Source organism: Sceloporus occidentalis, unplaced genomic scaffold (assembly GCF_023333645.1).
Source record: "Sceloporus occidentalis isolate IW3139 unplaced genomic scaffold, rSceOcc1.0.p SCAF_1, whole genome shotgun sequence".
Classification (NCBI taxonomy): Eukaryota; Metazoa; Chordata; class Lepidosauria; order Squamata; family Phrynosomatidae; genus Sceloporus; species Sceloporus occidentalis.
The window spans coordinates 165,004,786-165,024,059 of record NW_028316981.1 but is presented as its reverse complement, the minus strand read 5'-3'; the positions used below and the strand labels follow the sequence as shown (position 1 = coordinate 165,024,059).

Below are 19,274 nucleotides of genomic sequence, written 5' to 3'. Positions count from 1 at the left end.
CTGTTCATTATTTCTGCAAGACATCTGTTCTTGAAAACTGATGTTAACAATTATGAGAGCTGTGAATATGTGCAAGTAGTTAGCACACACAAAATAAACTGGCACTGGCACTGCATGTTGTCATGCTGGTACAGAGAATAATACTCCTGGGTGTTACCACTGACTTTTGTTGAGGGTTTGTCTTGATGTTCCACAGACATCCATCTGCTTTTATTATCCTGGTCCTCGTTTTTGTATGCAAATAGCTTCCTTTTTGTTTTCACAGTTTTGTCCTGGATTTTGAGCTGATCATCTTTGTTTTTGGACAGCTACACATGGCACTCTTGGCTTGGATCATCATGTTCCTCTACACCTTATTAGTGCCCTACAAGGTCCTGCAAATCTGGGCCAGCTCCTTGAAGACTTTCCAGTTCCCCACTTTCCTCACAGTTGCTGCAGCAATGGTATTGCTGGTCTGCCATGCTACTGTGTTGGGCTTCTATCCCATCTACATTGTCATCTCACATCCTTTTGGGCCTGGCTCCCGTTTCATCATCATCTGTGAGCAGGTGTGACTCTAGGGATGTGGATCAATGGGGGGGGGGGGAACAAGCTCCTAAGGAGCAGGAAAGGAACATTATTGGGGAGGATCTACTAGTAATTTTGGCTGAAATTGTACATTTGGATGCCCAAAGCATAGACCCCTGGCATACAAGGAAGGAAGACTGAAAATATCCCCAGTGACAAAAAAGGTTTATTCGTATGCATAGGCAGAAATCATTTCAGAAAACTAGCTTCCTAGCATTTTATGGAAAAGACTGGGCCGGCCTCTCTGAGTTTAAAGGCAACAATGTGAACATGCTCCAGCTTGCATCTCACAGAAGAAGAGGCCTCCTTGGCTTGCATTGCATAGATTGCCCAGCACTGCCACAGCCACAGTCACTGGTGTTTGACTTTGTGTGAAGGTATCACTCTTGGCAAGGAGGTGTCAGAGCTAGAAAGTCAGCATGGACCAAAAAGGAGAGAACAGGTCATCTATACCTGAGCCAGGGGCTACTCAAAGCCAGACCAGAGCATCATAAGATGAAGTGTAACTTGATTGTCCTCTTGTGTCATATGCTCTCTGCAGAACTGGCAAGTACTTATAATGCAAGTCCTTGATTGTCCACAGTGGTGGAACTGAAGCCCAGGCAAGATCATCATTGCCTCCTCTGCCAAACCACCAGAGAAAAGAACAGGGAGCAGAAACCTCCTCTCTTATATAAGGACCAGGTGGCTTGGGTCCCCAGTTCAGGATCTGTCTAACAACACTTAAACAGTAAGGCCCCATTCTCACTGTTGCATTTGCCCTGGTTAGATCCGGGTCAATTTCAGTAGGCCAGTACCAAATCTCTCTTGAAAGAAGTTCCCACTACCTGGTGCAATTTACCCCGCTGATGTTCACATTTACAGAAGTCACACTTCAAGATGGAGCCTCCTTGTCAATCAAATTCACTTCCGCTGTTGTCAATAGTGACATGTCATGCAGCTATTCGCCAACAGCATAGGTGCTTCCCCTTTCTTCTTTTTTAAAAAAATGTAGCAGCAACGTTCACATATTCTGTCAGTTTGTCAAATGTAAAAACCTCCAGTTATGTGTGTATGTCTGTGTGTTGTGTGCCTTCCCTCCATACAGCCTTCCCTCCGCACTTGATCCTCTTGCCTTCCCTTCTCTTTCCCCCAAGCAAGCGAAAGGGAAATGTAGCACAAGCATACACATTCTATCAATATGTATCAGTCTGTAGCACAAGCATTACCATGATTTGTCAAAATTAAATATTACAACCCCCCCACCCCCGCTTGCAAAGTGATTGGTGGAAGAGGTGAGGCATGTTCCACCCACTGCCCACTCTTTGACCTAAATCCCTCCCCTGAATTTGATCTGATTATGACTGGGGACAAATTCACATTCGCTTGCTCTGGGTTTTCCTAAAAGAAACTGGAAATACCCCACTTTTAGAAAACCCACTCTGAGGGAGATTTGCCCTGGATCAGGTGTGCAAAACCCCGATCTGGGTGTGTAAAAACCAGCGCCAGTGGGAACTTTCCACTTTTAAACTGGATTGAAATCCGAAATAAAATGCAATGTGAATGACCCCCAAGTCTCTTAGATACACACATTGTCAATACTTGTTTTTCCCTCCTGTCTAGATCCGTTTCCTGATGAAAAGCCATTCCTTCCTGCGGGAAACTGTGCCTGTCATCCTTCGGGCCAGATCAAATGATAGTGAGTGTGATTTGGGGACCCTCTAGGATTAAGAAATTAAAGATTCCCATCTGTTTCCTAGTGCTTGCAGCTCCTTCTTCCCCTTGGCAATTAGAGGTGCGAGGCTCTTGTGCTGAAGTGGCTGTGTAATAGGATTCCTGGCAGGGACGTAGCTAGGATTTTAGGAAGGGGGGGTCCAGACTAAGTGCCACCATTATAATGGGGCTTGGGTGCGGTGGCGCAGCAGCACACACCATTCATTTTTCTAATTTTTTATTTATTATTAATGGAAGGGGGGGTCCGGACCCCAAGGACCCCCCCCGGCTACGTCCCTGTTCCCAGCCTGCTTCCAGGATATGTCTTTTCTCAATGTGCCACACAAATCCATCTCTCTCCTTCTTTCTCAGTGCTCCCAGCTGCTCCTTTGATTCTTTCTCTCTCCTTCCAGGAAAATTGCAGCCACCTCAATTCTCTACTTACCTATATTTTCTCTTCTGCCCTGCTTTGATCTACAGGGAGAGCTACCCAAGGTGAGTCCACTCCACATAGTGTTTGATGGCTTCTGGGATCTCCAGTTCCCATGCAATGGTTCATTGATTTAAAAAAAAAAAGTGGCATGGAATAAAAAAAAAACTAGGGGAAAGGGGAGAGGCATAGTCTCAGAATGCACTGTGCAATGTTTCTGAATCTGGCATATGGCAGATGGGCTAAACTGTCATTCCCATCATCCATAAGCAGCATGGAGAGAGAGAGATGCTCTATTGCTCTGGGAATTTGCTGCAGAAATGGCTGTGGGGGGCTGATGTACATGATGCTAACCCTCCAGTAAGCTTTTCAAAGAAAGGGAAGTCATTCATGAAATGAAGAAACCCTTATCCAGAGCCTGCTATTTTCCTTGTGCTATTCATAGGACACCCTGTGTTCGCTGGAGGTACGTCATCGAGAACTTTGCTAAGGTGAGAGACACCAAACAAGGTTTCCATACATGGATCTTTATGCCAATGAGGAGAGCATTCAGAGTCACTCAATATTTTCTTAGTCCTCAGTCCAGCTGACTCTAGGTCCGAGGGGACCCTGAGCAAAGGTGCCATCTGCTGGGGCCCCTCTGCTGCTGAGGTGCTGTGGACGATGGACATGACAGTGGGGCTGGTGGGCAGCAACTCTCAATAGCAGTGGCCAAAAGACAGTCACTTAAAGATCCCACGATTCCCTAGCTATGAGTGATGCTGTGTGAGAGGCATTGTGGGAAATTAAAGAGACCACAGGAGCCAGCTGCTTCAAACGCAGCTAGGAAATAATTTTTCAAGGCTCTGGTCAACCCTGATATGGTATTTTTGGCCACCTTAAGCATATCCACACATTGAGATGGAGCTTTCCTCCTCTATCACACAGTTCCTTGGGTGCCTGTTTTATGGATCCTACATCCTCAAGTGCCTCTGTATTCCTGTCTTCAGCAACATGAACAAGCAACCCTTCACCCTCAGAACCCTGATGCTCTGTGTCTTCAGTGCAACACTGCCAGGTATGTGCACAGAGCAGTGGCTTGGTCGGTGTGTTGGAGATGAGATGCAATAAATCAACTGGAAAAAGTCAGGGGTGTAGCCAGAGAACTTTTCTCAGACTGAAGTTTATTTACTTTGACTTCCATCTTAACCCACTGCTAGAAACCCTATGCTAATCATTCTTCTCCCACCTCTATTGTCCCAATCACAATCTCAATGTCTCCCTTGTCCTTCTTGCAAGCCTATATTAGCCACATTCTTGTATAAAACAAGGAAAGTTGCAGAATATTATGACTGCCACCAATTTTCCAAATATATCATAGCTATCAGTTTCTAAAATGCAAGTTCTCAATACTTATAAAAACAAGTTTGGTGCTGTGTTGGCAATGCTTTATGAAGTAAGGAGCTGCAGTTGGATATTCTAATTTTGCCAATGGTCAGACAGTAGGGTTTTTGTGGACTTTATGCACCCTTTCCCCCACTCCACAATAGGAACAATTTTTAACGCAAAGAGTGAAGGGGTAGGGTGGGGATTATTCTATAACTTTTGAAACAGATCCCTTTTCATTGCTTTTATAGGCCATAACATTTTGGTTGCTTTGCTTCTATATAAACAAAGCTCAGACTCCAACTTACAGTTAACTTCTTTAAAAAGTGCTAGAATGTATTTGCAGGGTTATATATCCATACATTTCTCAGCTATAGTAACCCATAGATTTGTTACGTAGAGGCTAAACATTCCAAAATCTAAACAAACAATCAAAAAACCAAAAAACAAACACTGAAATACAGAACATTTATGTTCCCAAGTATTTTGGATAAGGGATACTCAACCTGTACTTGCTGAGCATATAACTTCAGTTAACTTGAGGCAACAAATTAAACATCGTAACTACAGAGGAATGCGAGAGATCTTCAGGACCAAAATTCTATCAGCTAAACATTTCTAAAACAAGGATGGTGGGCATCCAGACTTCACCTCCGATCAGTTTCCAAGCCCTGAGCTCAAAGGACATTCTGTGTCTTTTAGGGGATGGGGTGGGGAGCAACTTCAGGTCATCCAGTATTGTTTATCAAGCTATGACAGACCTTGATGTCCCAAATTTCCTAATCCACTAACATATCAGTAATAATATTTTGATAAAATCTATGCAATCTAAGAAACTAATGTTTTCTCCATCTGTCCCCAACAGCTTTATATTTGGTACTGCTGATTTTCTTTTGCTTCTTCCACTGTTGGCTTAACGCCTTTGCCGAAGTTCTGCGCTTTGCTGACCGCACTTTCTACAAGGTGATGGCAGGGACTTGTAGAGGTTCTAGGGAAGGGACTGGGCTGTTTTGTCTTCCGTTCCACCCACACATGCCGAGTGGATCATTTGGCTCCCTGTCAATGTTAGCATTCATGTTTTGCAAAGAAATGTGCAATGTTCACACTATCAAAGAAAAGCAAGTAAGAAACAAACACACATTTTGATGTATGATGACAGCTAAAGGCAGGGGCCAGAATCTGTGGTGAAGTCAGCTGGAGAGTACTGTATAGTGGATCATTTGGCTCCCTGTCAGACTCCACAGACTTTATTATTGATGCCTTCGAGGGATTTCCTCTAAGAAAACTGGCTATAGGTCTGGGTGAGAGACAGCATTCGTAGAAGGAAAAGGGTACAACTCCAAAGTTAGAATATGGACTGGAGAACATTGTGTTTCCTATAGGCTACAAAATTAAGCGCAGGTGAGGATATAAGAGAAAATGACCACTGTAGCATGCAGAATGCTGCATCTCCCCCTATCCAAACTAATTGTTGCTTCATTTTTCTTTCCACACTGACTAGGACTGGTGGAACTCCACATCTTTGTTTGGATTTTACCGGACATGGAATGTGGTAGTACATGACTGGCTGTACTATTATATCTATCAGGACCTCCAGTGGGTAGGTAAGGGTTGGGAAAACCACACTGTATAAGATGGCTGATGGAGTGAATAAACAAGACAGAGAGAGATGGATGCGTACAGTAGGGGTGGGAGATCTGTGGCCCTCCAGATGCTGTTCTGTCAGATGTTTTTTGACTTCTAGTCCCATCAGCCCCAAGCAGGTAGACCAGTGATCAGGAAAGGGAGCATCAGTAATCCAAGAATATCTGTTGCCAACATTTAGCAGGGCATGGCTTCCCCAGTTATGACATACCACTTTTGACTAAGCAGAACAATCTACGTACTCTCCCTCATCACACATGAATAGACAGTTCTTCTGTGACTTACCTGTGTTTCTCCCCTTCCAGGTATTCAAAGCAAAGGCTCGGCCTGTGGCTCTGCTGTCTACCTTCGTTATTTCAGGTGCTGTCCATGAATATATCTTCACACTGTGCTTCGGATTCTTCTGTCCAGTGATGTTCACATTATGGATCTTGGCCATCTCAGGAGGTCAGTGATGCATTAAAGGATTGTTGTCCATTAGGGCATCAACCATCTTAATATTGAAAGTTTTAGATTTTATAAAAAAAATCCATGTCCACAAATGTGTGAGACATCAGTGGAGTCTGATAATGGACCATCATAAAATACTTTTTAAATTAATAAATGTTACCATAAATCCAACCACAACTACACCTAAATTTCAGAAGGATCAAGTAAGCTCAGTCCCCTTATTTTATTCAATAGCTTCTGATTTTAAAAGGATGTACATGTGCAAAACATGTAATGATGGAGAAGAGAAGCCCAAACTGCATAGTGAGCTCCCATCATCCAGCTCCTAATGCTGGCTCCTCTCTCCCGCATCTGTCACTAAAAGGGCTTCAGGGGAAAAAAGAAAATTGCATTGAGGAAAAAGTGAGAAAGAAATGAGGAAAAGATAACAAAAAGCCATGCCAACCCAAAAAGGAAACAGGTGCAGTGCAAACTCTATACTGTCTCTAGGGGGTGTGGGGCATTTTGCCATATTCTGAAGTTGCCTCTCCTGGGCTTAAATTGGCTGGAGGGGAGGGGAGGGTGGACAAAATGTGGTGGAAATGCACCACATGCCCCTTATTGGACATTCTGGAACATTTCAAGGCAAAAATTGTACAAAAATTTTTTTTGACCCCTGCAGAGCCCATAGGACTTCAAAAGTGATGGAAACTGACCCTATGGTCCCCCATAATCCACACATTGTCTACCACTGAACTATATTTTAAAAGCTGCTTTAGGATTTGTGTTTTAGCAGAAATGTGGGGCAAAAAAAGTCAGTTTTAATTCTTACATTTTATGCTCTGGTGGCCACATTAATCACATAATCACCTTTATGAGATGCTAGCTGAATAGCAGAACCACTTTCTAGGCCAGCTCACATATAGCCACCAATGGTAAAGCATTTATGCCTTACAGAGGAGTACATATGTGCACCCTATTAATTGGGTATAGTCTGTGTGCATATGTGCACAAACTCATGACAATAACTAATAGCAGCCTTCACTGCAGATACTTTGACCTCTTCAGTGGTCTAACACTTCTGTTTGCAGGTTATCTTCTATATTTAATTTTGTATGTATGTATGTCTATGCACATGTGTTTCAAAATTTTAAGAGTACATTAAAAACTACAGAAACTAGAAAGAAACAAATAAAAAAGAGATCATAAATAAAAAGAGAAGAAAAAAGACTTCTGATTTTCCTTTCAACAGTTATATATATGTGTGTATTTATTCATGACTCACTATTATTACAGCAGATTCACTTCTTTGAATAATCTGTTCTTTCAAATTATCAAAAGCTAAGATTGCCAATTTTATTTCTCCCCCCCCCCCCCACACACACACACAAAAAGTCAATAAGGAGTTCCTAGTCACTGAGAATAACACTAGTGACCTTTCTCTATTCAAACAGGTCAATTTGTCCTGATAAGTCTTATCAGTTTCATCAACCACCCCTCCATAGTTGGCAATCTTGCTGCTGTGGTCACATGTTGTAATAGTCTTCCATGGGTCTTCTCCAGCTGTGCATACAATGATCCCAAAAGAAACAGTTCTAGTTTTTTTTTTAAATTATAAAGTTTATTAAACAATTTAAAATGTGAAATAATACATCCATATCATCATACATCCATATCATCCAACAATTGTTAAATTCCATACAAGACCTATCGTCGAGTCATAACTACAGAACAGTTCTTGGATAAAGAAGAGTGTTTCTTATGTATTGATTTTGATATTGATATCTTTCTTACATTCCATCTCTGATTCACGTCTTCTTTGCTTTCCCTTCCTTCTTGAACCTCCTTCCAAAATTTTCCTATATTTTCATCCTCTTTTATTGTTTAAATTTATTAATTTAAAAAAGATTAATTTCCTGGATTTAACACCTATCACTCCTCCTTAACAAACTCTTCCCACTCCATCTTCTCATTTAGAACTACCAAACTACCTTCACACACCCTTTTCGATTCCATTTGCCCTTCATACCCAGGCGTAGTCACAGAGTTAGAAAGTCACCAGATAGGTTTGTTGTGACACAGGCAAGAGCTTGTACAGTTGCAGAAGAGCCTGAGAGTTTTGAAGAGTTAGAAACGTTTTCTAGGGAAGAACAAGAAAGATGGTGTGAAGCAATGGATAGTGAATTTAGTTGCTTGGTGAACAAAAATGTGTTTGAAGTTGTGGATAGACCCAGAGATAAGAAAGTTATTGGTTGTAAATGGGTGTATAAGAGAAAGGAAATGCCTGATGGAAGCATTAAGTACAAAGCAAGATTGGTAGCTAAGGGTTTTGCACAGCAGCAGTATGAGAATTTTGACAAGACTTATTCTCCAACAGCCAGAAAGTTTGAGAATGGTGTTAGCTGTAGCAGCAAGAAGGAATTTAGTTGTTGAACATTTTGATTTTGAAACAGCTTATTTAAATGCAAATTTGGATGAAGAAATTTTTATGGAACAGCCACAAGGTTTTGAAGAGAATGGAAGTCAGAAGGTTTATAGATTGAAGAAGGCATTGTATGGTTTAAAACAGAGTGCCAGAGCTTGGAATTTGTGCATTAATGACGAGTTAGTTAAGTTAGGATACAAGAGAAGCGTAGCAGATGCTTGTGTGTATACAAAAGGAGACATAGTGTTGGTGATTTATGTGGATGACTTGTGCGTGGCAGCAAAGTCAAAACAGGAAATTGAGTCAGTAAAGAGAGAATTGTCAGAAAAGTTTGTTTTAAAAGATTTAGGTTTGTTGAAGTCTTATTTAGGCATTAATGTTGAATGGACACAAGAAGGACATTGTTTACTAAGCCAGAGAAAGAAGATAGAGAACTTGATTGAAAAGTGTGGTCTACAGAATGCTAAGATAGTTAGAGCTCCAATGACAACTGGTTTTGTATCTGAGCCAACAACCAGAGATTTTGAGGACAAGACATTTTTCAGGAGCATCATAGGATCTTTACAATCCATTTCTTGCCACACTAGACCAGACATTTCGTATGCCATTAACGTTTTATCTAGAAGACTTTGTGATCCTAAGGTTGAGGATTGGACAGCTGTAAAACATTTGTTAAGATATTTGAAAGGGACTATAGACAAAAAGTTAATCATCAGAAGCAGTAATGCAGATTTAGATTGTTTTGTAGACAGTTCATTTGCGTCAGAATTAGGAGACAAGAAATCAGTTACAGGAATGATCATCAAGTACAGTGAAAGTCCAATAGTATGGAGAAGCAGAAAACAAACAAACGTAGCGTTGAGCACAACTGAGGCAGAATTTGCAGCTTTGAACGAAATTGTGAACGAGGTACAATGGCTTGAACAATTGTTAAATGACTTAAACGAAAATTTCAGAGTACCTGTTGAAATTCAAGAAGACTCGCAATCATGCATAGCGATGGCTGAAACAGAAAGTTTGAAGAACAGAACCAAATATGTGGGTGTAAGATACCAAAATGTGAGAGACATGGTTCAAAAAGGTGAAATAGAGTTGAGGTACATAGAAACACAAAATAACATAGCAGATTTGTTTACAAAAGCACTAACAGTAGAAAAACATGAAAGATTGACACAAATGGTTAGAATGACATTGTAAGCCACATACAATATTTTATTTCGGAGGGGATTGTTAAGGAAAAAGCAGCATGGGATATACAGTGAATGAAATAAAACTTGTATGTGAGAGTCAGGGTGACTCAGCAGAAGCAAAGTAAGAGCCACACAGGTGTAGAAGGTAATGGAATTAGCAAGTCCTGAATGCCAAGGACAGAAATGCAAACTGGATAATTGAACACACCTGAGAATTGTTAAGTGGTCAAGGCTGAGATGATGAAATCATTAATTCTGGGTAGAAACAAGAGAACCAATGAGAGTGGATGTACACGCCCACTGGGTGGATACTGACAAGAGTGGGTGGTATTATACAAGGACTATAATAATGACTATGATTCCTAATGTATTTTGTGGGTAGTAGTTGTGGAGTATTGGAATTGTGTTGGATAGTTTTGGAGCTGTATATAGTAGAATAAAGTAGATCTTTTATATAAGACTACTGAGTTGTCTGGTGTCTTGAGTGAAGATACAAGAGCCAGCTGGATCCCGAAGAAGTGAGAAGACTTCTGTGGAAGCAAGAGTGAGAAGGCTTGGAGAGTTTGTCAGGGTCTTCAGCCTATTCTCTGTAACTCTGCTGCTTTAGAGCAAAGCTTTAACCACTGGCCAAAACTGGTCAGCGCCGGTGCGTAACAAGGTGGTGAGTTCGAGCCAGAGGTGAAGAGCTACAACTCCCATCATCCCTGACATATCCAACCTATACCATTTCCTTGACACTCATCTTCTTTCATACCACTCATCCAGAACTTTCTTCTTCTACTAACTGGAATTGTAAACTGTTTACCAGTGGCCTTCTTAAATGTATTTCACAAAATGATTATTATTTCAATTTTGAGACAAACAATACTTTCTTAGATTGTGAACCCTTTGTGATCATCTTCTTATTTTGCTATCATATGTCTAAATACTACATCTCGTATTTCTATGTTACCATTGTCTATACAACCTTGTTTATATCTCTTTTCTCATATTCCTCTTTCATGCATATCATTTTACTATTTAACTACAAAAACTATGACTGCGTTAAAACAAATCTTCCTTTTCAATTAGTGCTACTCTTACAAGTGTCCTCACTTCCTTCTTTAATCCATTTCTCTCCAATCCCTAATACTAATTTTGTTAACAGTTAATTATATTTTTCCTTTCTCTTTTATATTGTTCTCTTATTAATTCTTAAAAGCTAATTGTTGCTACTTTCCCCCATTCTTTTTCTAACCAATGCAGAATTGGTGCCCATTCATCTTTTTCTTTCCTCATATTTTTAGATCTTAAGAATTGCATTAAAACATCCATTTCAATTGCATCATACAATTTAATCTTCCATTCCCTTAAACATGGAATACTTTTGGATTTCCATTTTCCCACCAATGAAATTTCTGCAGTGGTAATCAAATAGAAAAGAATTTTACCAAACTTCTTGTCCAAATTATCGTCCCACATATTCAACAAAAATATCTCTGGGTGGACTTGCAACCTTTGCCGAAGGATAGAGTTAATAGTTTCACTCACCTTTGCCTAATAGTTTTTGACTAGTTTGCACATCCATAAACAATGGTACAGTGTATCCAGTTCTTTACCACATTTCCAGCAAAGGTTGTTTTTGGTTTTATATATTCTCGATATCTTGTCAGGTGTATCCTGGACCCTCTGAATATGAACAACTATAGGCCAGTGTCCCATCTACCATTTTTGAGCAAAGTGATCAAGAGAGCACTTCAGCTCCAGGTTGTCTTGGATGAAACTGATAATCTTGATCCATTTCAAACCGTCTTTAGGATAGGATATGGAGTTGAGACTGCCATGGTTGCCTTAGCTGATGTCCTTAGTCTAGGCATCGACAGGGGAAGTGTGACCCTGTTGGTGCTCTTAGACCTCTCAGTGGCTTTGGACACAATTGATCGTGACATCCTCTTGGAACGCCTGAAAGAGTTAGGAATAGGAGGCTCTGCATTACAGTGGTTCCGTTCCTTCCTCTTGGGCAGATTCCGGAGGGTGATGCTCAGGGACAGTGGTTCAGCAAAAAAAGAACTTAATTGTGGCATCCCTCAAGGCGCCATCCTATCCCCGATGCTATTTAATATATATATATGAAGCCACTGAGAGAAATCATTTGGAGACATGGGGCGAGGTGTTATCGATATGCTGATGACACCCAGATATATTTCTCCATGTCTACAGCTTTGACTTCAGATGGCGTCTCTCCTTTCAATTATTGTCTTAGAGCAGTAATGGACTGAATAAGGAAAAGCAGACTGAAGCTGAATCCAGACAAAACGGAGGTACTTACAGTAGGAGCCCCTAATTCAGGTATTGTGATACAACCTCCAGTCCTAGATGGGATCACACTCTCCTCAAAGGACTGTGTTCACAGTCTGGGGGTGCTCCTAAATTCGTCGCTCCAGATGACAAATCAAGTAAATGGGCAGGAGCAGCTGTTATTGGCTTCAGCTGATATGCCAGCTGCGTCCTTTCCTGGAAGTGGGGGACCTAGAAACTGTAGTACATGCACTGGTAACCTCACAACTCGATTTCTGTAATGCACTCTACATGGGGCTACCCTTGTGCTTAGTTCGCAAATTTCAATTAGTTCAGAAAATGGCAGCCAGGTTGATTACTGGTAAAACCAGAAGTGATTGGATAATACCTATTCTAAAATCGCTTCACTGGCTGCCTATTAGTTTACTGGTGCAGTACAGTGGGGATATGGGATTGTATGTAAATTTTAACTTGTAAGCCGCCTCGATTGTTATCAACAGAGAGGTGGGATATAAATAAAAGTTTTATTATTTATTATTTATTTAAGATACCATTGGTAAAAAAATATATAGAAATTTTCCCTAAGATTCTGAGATATTGTGTATTTTAACCCTTTTAATCCATACCTTTTCCCGCCTCTCTAATTCTATTGGGTATCCAAGAGTTTTGGCCCATGAAACAATTCTGGTTTTAATTGCATATTAAGCTTCAAAATCCTCTGCTTTTTCACATATCCACCACATATGATAAAACGTCCTTTCATGTTGCTCGCATTTCCAACAAACATTGGATACTCCTTTATACATTTTAGTACTACTAGACTAGTATTACTCAGACTTTTTGCCCTTGGGACCCCCCCCTTAACAGCTACATGCGCATGTCCCCCCCCCAATTTGTCATAATATATTAATAAAAATATTATTTAGTGTGCATATTTTCATTCACATCTTCATCTATATTCATATTTTAACATGTTATAAGGAAATAATATTGTTCAAATTAGAACAGTTTTATTTAAATAAACACATGTGTACATTTTACAAATAAAATCATAACATAATGTAAATTTCATTCCCTTTGACCACTTATTTTCCCATTTTCTGGCCCTTTAGGTGTTTTGGATTTCCACTCCAGAAGCTCCAGTGAGTATGCCCAATGACAATATATTAAGAGTTGTAGTCCAAAACATATGGGAAAGCCAAAGATTCCCCACTCCTTTCTTACTGTCTGCCTGCACTGCTTGTAAGCAAATTTTTCCTAGGTGTTTCCCTCAGATGGATATGACTTTCCTTAAGATAACTGAAGTTAGTTTCAATTCTAACTAGTGATGGATGGATGGTGCTTCATGAAATAGGGATTATTATATTTCCAGGACATGGAAATCAAGAGGGACTGTGGAATAGCTATCAAAAGCAGATGGTACAGCAGTTCCTTTGGTCCAGTGTAGTCTGGATTATACACATCTAATACCACACCATTCGTCTTCACAGGGAGCATTGCCTGCAGTTACAAGAACAGAAGTCCCAACTGGAACATCTTATTCTGGACATCCTTCCTGCTGGGTCTAGCATTTCAGTTCAGCATACAGTCCATAGAGTGGTATGCCCAAATCCACTGTCCAGTCCAGAAGGTGAGCATACAAATTCTCTCTCCCTGTATTTCAAACCAAATGTTTCCTAGGGCTGTATCTGCACTGCAGAACTAATCCAGGTTCACACCACTTTAACTGTCATGGCTCAATGCTGTGGAAATTTGGGAATTGTACTGTGTTACTAAATAAAGTAAAATAAAAATTTTATTTCTATCCCGTTTTTTGCCAGGCAATCAAAGCGGCGTACAACAGGTTAAAATACATCCATATATACATAATACCTCACCTTAAAAAGGTTAAACAATGTAAGATTAAAAACTACATATTAAAACCGACTAAGCTAAATAAAAATCATCATGGGCAGAGTTCACTGGATGGGAAGTCTTATTTGTGGCTGAGCATTTTATTCCGGGAAGGCTTGCCGGAAGAAATCCGTCTTAATGGCCTTTTTAAAGCTCTCTAGATTGGTAATTTGACGGATCTCGTCCGGCAGGCCATTCCATAAGTTGGTAGCGGCTGCAGAGAATGTCCTCTGGGAGGTCGCAGTCAACCTGGTCTTTAAGGGCTGTAATAAATTCCTCCCAGAGGACCTGAGTGTACGGGGCGGATTATATGGAAGCAGGCGATCCCTTAGAGAGGTTGGGCCCAAGCCATGTAGGGCTTTAAAGGTGATAACCAACACCTTGTACTGTGCCCGGAAACTGATAGGCAGCCAGTGAAGTGACTTCAGTATTGGTGTTATATGGTCACTCCTTGCTGTTGTACTACTAGAGTTCTCCGACAGAGAAGGCTAAATCTCTCACAGATTTTCAATTCCTATAATTCCACAGCACTGAGCCATGGAAGTTAAAGTAGTGTCTCCTTCCTTGGAGGTCTTTAAACAGAGGCTGGGTGGCCATCTGTCAGGTATGCTTTGATTGAGAGTTCCTGCATGGCAGGAGGTTGGACTGAATTGTCCTTGTGGTCTCTTCCAAATCTATGATTCTATGATTCTAACCTGGATTAGTTCTGCAGCGTGGATACAACCTGTCTCTCTGTGTGATATGAACAAAGTAAGACATGGGCAAGTCCTACTACTCACATACTTCTCCCATAATCTCACAAATAGGGCATTTCATAAATATAAATAAATAAGAGAACACTTTATAGTAACTTTTAGTGGGAGTTGACTCCTCTGTTAAGATTGGTTGCAACCAATGGCAGCTTGATGTGTGCTGTTGGAATCCAAATTACAGTCCGTTCCCCCCCGACATTTACGGTTTTTACTTTTACAGTTTTGATTATTTGTGGATTTGATTAATATGTTCTCTCTAGGAATCCCTCCAGAGAAATTCTGCTGGAAATTGACCACAGAATTGCTATGGAGGAATTTAAGATTACTAGAGAAAACACATCTCTAGCCATTTGTAGGTTCTCCGGCATGATTATATGGTCAACTTTTGGCAGATGTTGACTATATTGTTGCACTGGAGGACCTAGAGCTCGACTCAGGCTTGCATCCTTCCGAGGTCGCTAAAATGAGTACCCAGACTGTTGGGGGCAAATTAGCTTACTTGCTAATTAGCTTACTTGCTGTTCACCGCTATGATCTTTGGAATAGCGGTATATAAATAAAACATATTATTATTATTATTATTATTAGAGTTTCCTAGAGAAGTGGTCTCTCAGATTAAAAAAAAAGTAGTGTTTTTTTATTTGCAGTTTTTTTCACTTTCAAGGGATCTTGTACACCCTAACCCCAGCAAATATTGAGAGCCTATTGTACATGCATGTTCCTATATAGGCAAGTTCAAAACCCATTAGGACTATGGAATATCCACTCTATGGATACATATTGATATGAATTTTGGCATTATTTTCAGTTGCCCCTGCTTCTTACAATTAAAAGGAAAGCTAATTTTAAGAAAAAATCAGGCAAAATTTCACCTTGGAAGACAAAAGATGTTAATGTTAACATCTTAATGTTCAACTGTTAACCAGCCTTTGCACTTTCTTCCTTGACTTTCTTCGGTAATTATTCCAAGTCTTTGCTGTTTTCTTTTAGTAGTACGGTGACATCTACATATCTTATGTTGTTCATGTTCCTTCCTCCAGTTTTCATACCTCTTTCCTCTGAGTCTAATTCTGCTTTACCTATGATATGTTCAGTGTACAAGTTAAACAAATAAGGTGATAAAATACAGCCTTGCCAACTAGAAACCATTCTGGTTTTCCTCATTCTGTCCTGAGAGTTGTCTCTTGTCCTGATTAAAGGTTATGCATCTGGACAATAAAATGTTGTAGCACACTCATATCTTTAACAGCACACCATAGTTTTCATGACCTATGCAAAGAAAGACCAATGAATTGTGGTCATTCCTGAGGCAAAGCGAAGCGAGTGCAAAATAAATTATCACACCAGTACATACCACGCGGAGTCACCAATTCGAATTGGCACCCTTGTGCATGCTTAGTGGGGCTGTGAACGCATCATGAACCTTTGCACTGCCGAGGTGAAGAAGGGGGCCACTTCCTGGTTCCATTTTCACATGAATGATAGCCTCACGTGAATGACAGCTTCACGTTTCTTCTTCCCTTCTATTTTCCCATCCCTGGCAGCCAAATCCAAATGGGTCCTCCGTGTCAGAGCCCCCATCCATTTCAGCCACATCTACATCTATCCTCCGTGTCAGAGCCCCTATCCATTTATTATTATTATTAAGGAATTCTTCTTATTCTTATTATTATTAATAATAATAATAACAATTTCTTTTACTGTAAAATAATCAGTGTAGAAGCTTAGCTTTACTTGGAAGTAAATCCTTTGGATCTGAAGGAGACCCATTTTGGAGGAGTGCAGAAATTTCTTTCCTGCCTCTCTCCTAGGCTGGAGGCAGGGTGCCTTGTTCTCCTTTGGGTTCCCTGCCTCCAGCTTTGAGGAGAGGCAGGAAAGAAATTATTATTATTTTTAAAGAAATATTATGCATCCTCCGTTCTTGAAAGAGTACTGGAAACAAATGGAGCAAAATTGCATCATGGGAAATTTGCCACTTTGGAAGTTTGGGGGAGTGTACCAGGACAGAAGCAAAGTTGCATTCCACACCAGACCAATTCGGATTGAAATCGAAGTGGTCTTGGAAACAATTTTTGTGAATTCGCTTGTTACCGAATTCACAAAAATCAGGAGTCACTTTGGATTGACTTTGGATCTGGCTCGGAAGTACTCCCCATAGAAAGCAATCATGTCTGATAATCTATCACATTTTAACGTGAATTTGCATGGTTGGACCAGGAGTGACTTCGGATTGGAGCTGCAAAACCCGTCATGTGATATCGTCCTAAATCACCACCAAGTTGTCCTTCTAATACTATTATTGCTCCATTATTTGCACTGCATTTTAGTAAGTAACGCTTTTTCTAACCACAAATACCCTGAATCTACAAACTTAATTTCAACAATTCAGGAAAGATGGTCAGGGTTGATTTTAAAGACTCTGATGAGTATAAGTCCATCTAACTGGAGCAACCTGCTTCCCATGGTAGCTAAGCTGTTGCTTCTTGCTTTCATATTCCAAAGGCAGAATATGAATGCTAAAGGTGTCCTACATTCCAGTTTCTCGGCAGCAACTGGTATTCAGTAGCATTCTTCCTGTAACATGTGATTTTCTACGTGGCCATCATGTCTTAACTGCAATTGATAGTCCTCACTTTTAAGTCTGGACAACCCAGAACTGGCTCCAAAACTTTGAGAGGGCCATGGGCAAGGCACTCACAGTGGACTGTTTTAAAAAGGAAAAAACTTAAAATCATGCAAATTCTAGAATCCGCTTGCACTGCCTATAACTTTCCTGAATGTCCTGGGTATATTACAATGTAGCCTTCCCTAGCCTGACAATATTTTTGACTGCAGCACCCAGTAGCTCCACTTTTTATGGCTGTCAGTAAGGGGTTGTGGGAGCTGAGGTTTACAACATCTAGAGGTCTCCTGCCTGGCAAAGGCAATTAAATGGAAAATGGTATTTTATGTGCTCATCTCCTGTGCCCAACCTTGCCATTATCTGCACCCAGATATTATTTGACTTCCTAGATGCCTTTTTGTCTCATGAGTGATTTTTCCCTCTCTTGTCCTTGCTGTTTTTCCTTCTTTCTTTCAGAGGACATTCTGGACAAGAGTGATCCCGCGATTCTGGTCCTGCTATTCATAGCCCACAACCTCCACAGCTGACCATGGCAATCTCCTCCCCACCCATTCCTGCATTACTCAAAAAGGCACCCTGCATCCCTCTTTCTGCTTTTTGGAAAGAACATCTTGTCCCTGGTCCTGATGAATTCCTCTGTATTTCTTCTGGCGCTTCCTCCATTCAGTGTATAGAAAACTGAATTGAAAAGATGGGGACATGAACTAGCACTATACTGGAGGTCATAGGATAAATCCTCCTCCCCTCCCATGCCACGGTCTTAGTCTGGATCAGAGAGAGGTGCATGACTGTAATTTATTTTTTAAAGGCCATGCATGTTGCTGATTGTGGAAATGTTTGCAAGTTAGAAAGTTCCCTCATTATTTGCTCTTAGCATATGTGGCCATGCATGCAGAACAACTGTATGCAATGTGTACAGCATCAGCCTACCCAGTTGATCTGGATTGTGTATTTGGTTTTTAATACATACATAAATAAATATATTGCCAAAGAAACCCAGATTTGGCAATTCTGTGTCTATTATTATTATTATTATTATTATTATTATTATTATTATTATTTCCTGCCTTCCTCCCAGTACAGGGACGGTGTCCTGGTTTGTGGGTAAGGAAAAGCAAGCTTGCACTATTGTCAATGGGACATCCCTTCAAATATGTAAAGACATTTTGATGAGACGGGCTGGAGATCAGGGCATTCTACATTTGTAGGACATGTCCTCCATTTTCAGGTCACCATTCATTTGGAAGTCATATCCTACATTTTTATACTTGTAAATGCAAAATTGGTCAAGCCCATCACTACACAAGCAACATCAATTTAATACACACCCACTTCAAGCCAAACAATTCATCCTTATCAGTGTAACAGCTTAGACTAGGCATCTCTTCCAGCTCTAAGATTGTGTTATTGGATGGCTCATATTCTAGAATGAGACTGTTGGAAGAGAAGGCAAGGGCCATACATTCCAAACCCATTATGTCATGTAAGATGTCACAGTGCAAGTGTTCCTGACGCATGGGCACCCTGGCTACCTGAAATCACCTGGAAAGAAGAATATTCTGCCAGGCTCAAAGAAAGCATCTTCTATTCTCCAAGATCTCTACCCATCAGAAAGTTGGAAAGGTTAGGTTGGATGTTTTTTCCTGTCTGTTGAGTTTATTGTTTGGTTTCCTAGTTTGTGGAGCAGGAAAAAGCAAGCTTGTTTGATTGTCAATGGGACATCCCTTGAAATACATAAAGACATTTTGTTTAGATGGGCTGAACATCTAGGCATTTTACATTTGTAGGACATGTCCTCCATTTTCAGGTCACCCTTCATTTGAACGGTATATTTTACATTTTTACACTTCTAGACCTTTTTCTATTGTAATTTTGATACACAATAAAAACAATCAAACAATAATTCCTTTTTTTACTATCTATACATCTTTCTTTCTTAAACTTATTTTACATTTACTTTACAGTATTTAACCTTCATTCTAACTTA

The 19,274-nt window shown here is 40.4% G+C and overlaps 1 pseudogene across 1 annotated transcript in view; it reads left to right on the top strand.

Moving 5' to 3' along the window:
• LOC149322646 (sterol O-acyltransferase 2-like) overlaps positions 1-18,200 on the top strand; it is a 30,337-nt pseudogene extending 12,137 nt beyond the window's left edge. The window contains exons 6-16 of the transcript XR_016281762.1: positions 266-548; positions 2,170-2,245; positions 2,673-2,754; positions 3,135-3,180; positions 3,617-3,746; positions 4,920-5,017; positions 5,556-5,654; positions 6,004-6,241; positions 13,132-13,161; positions 13,510-13,649; positions 17,744-18,200. The product of XR_016281762.1 is annotated as a sterol O-acyltransferase 2-like (transcript). The remainder of the gene's footprint in view (positions 1-265; positions 549-2,169; positions 2,246-2,672; positions 2,755-3,134; positions 3,181-3,616; positions 3,747-4,919; positions 5,018-5,555; positions 5,655-6,003; positions 6,242-13,131; positions 13,162-13,509; positions 13,650-17,743) is intronic.
• Positions 18,201-19,274: the final 1,074 nt, after the last annotated feature.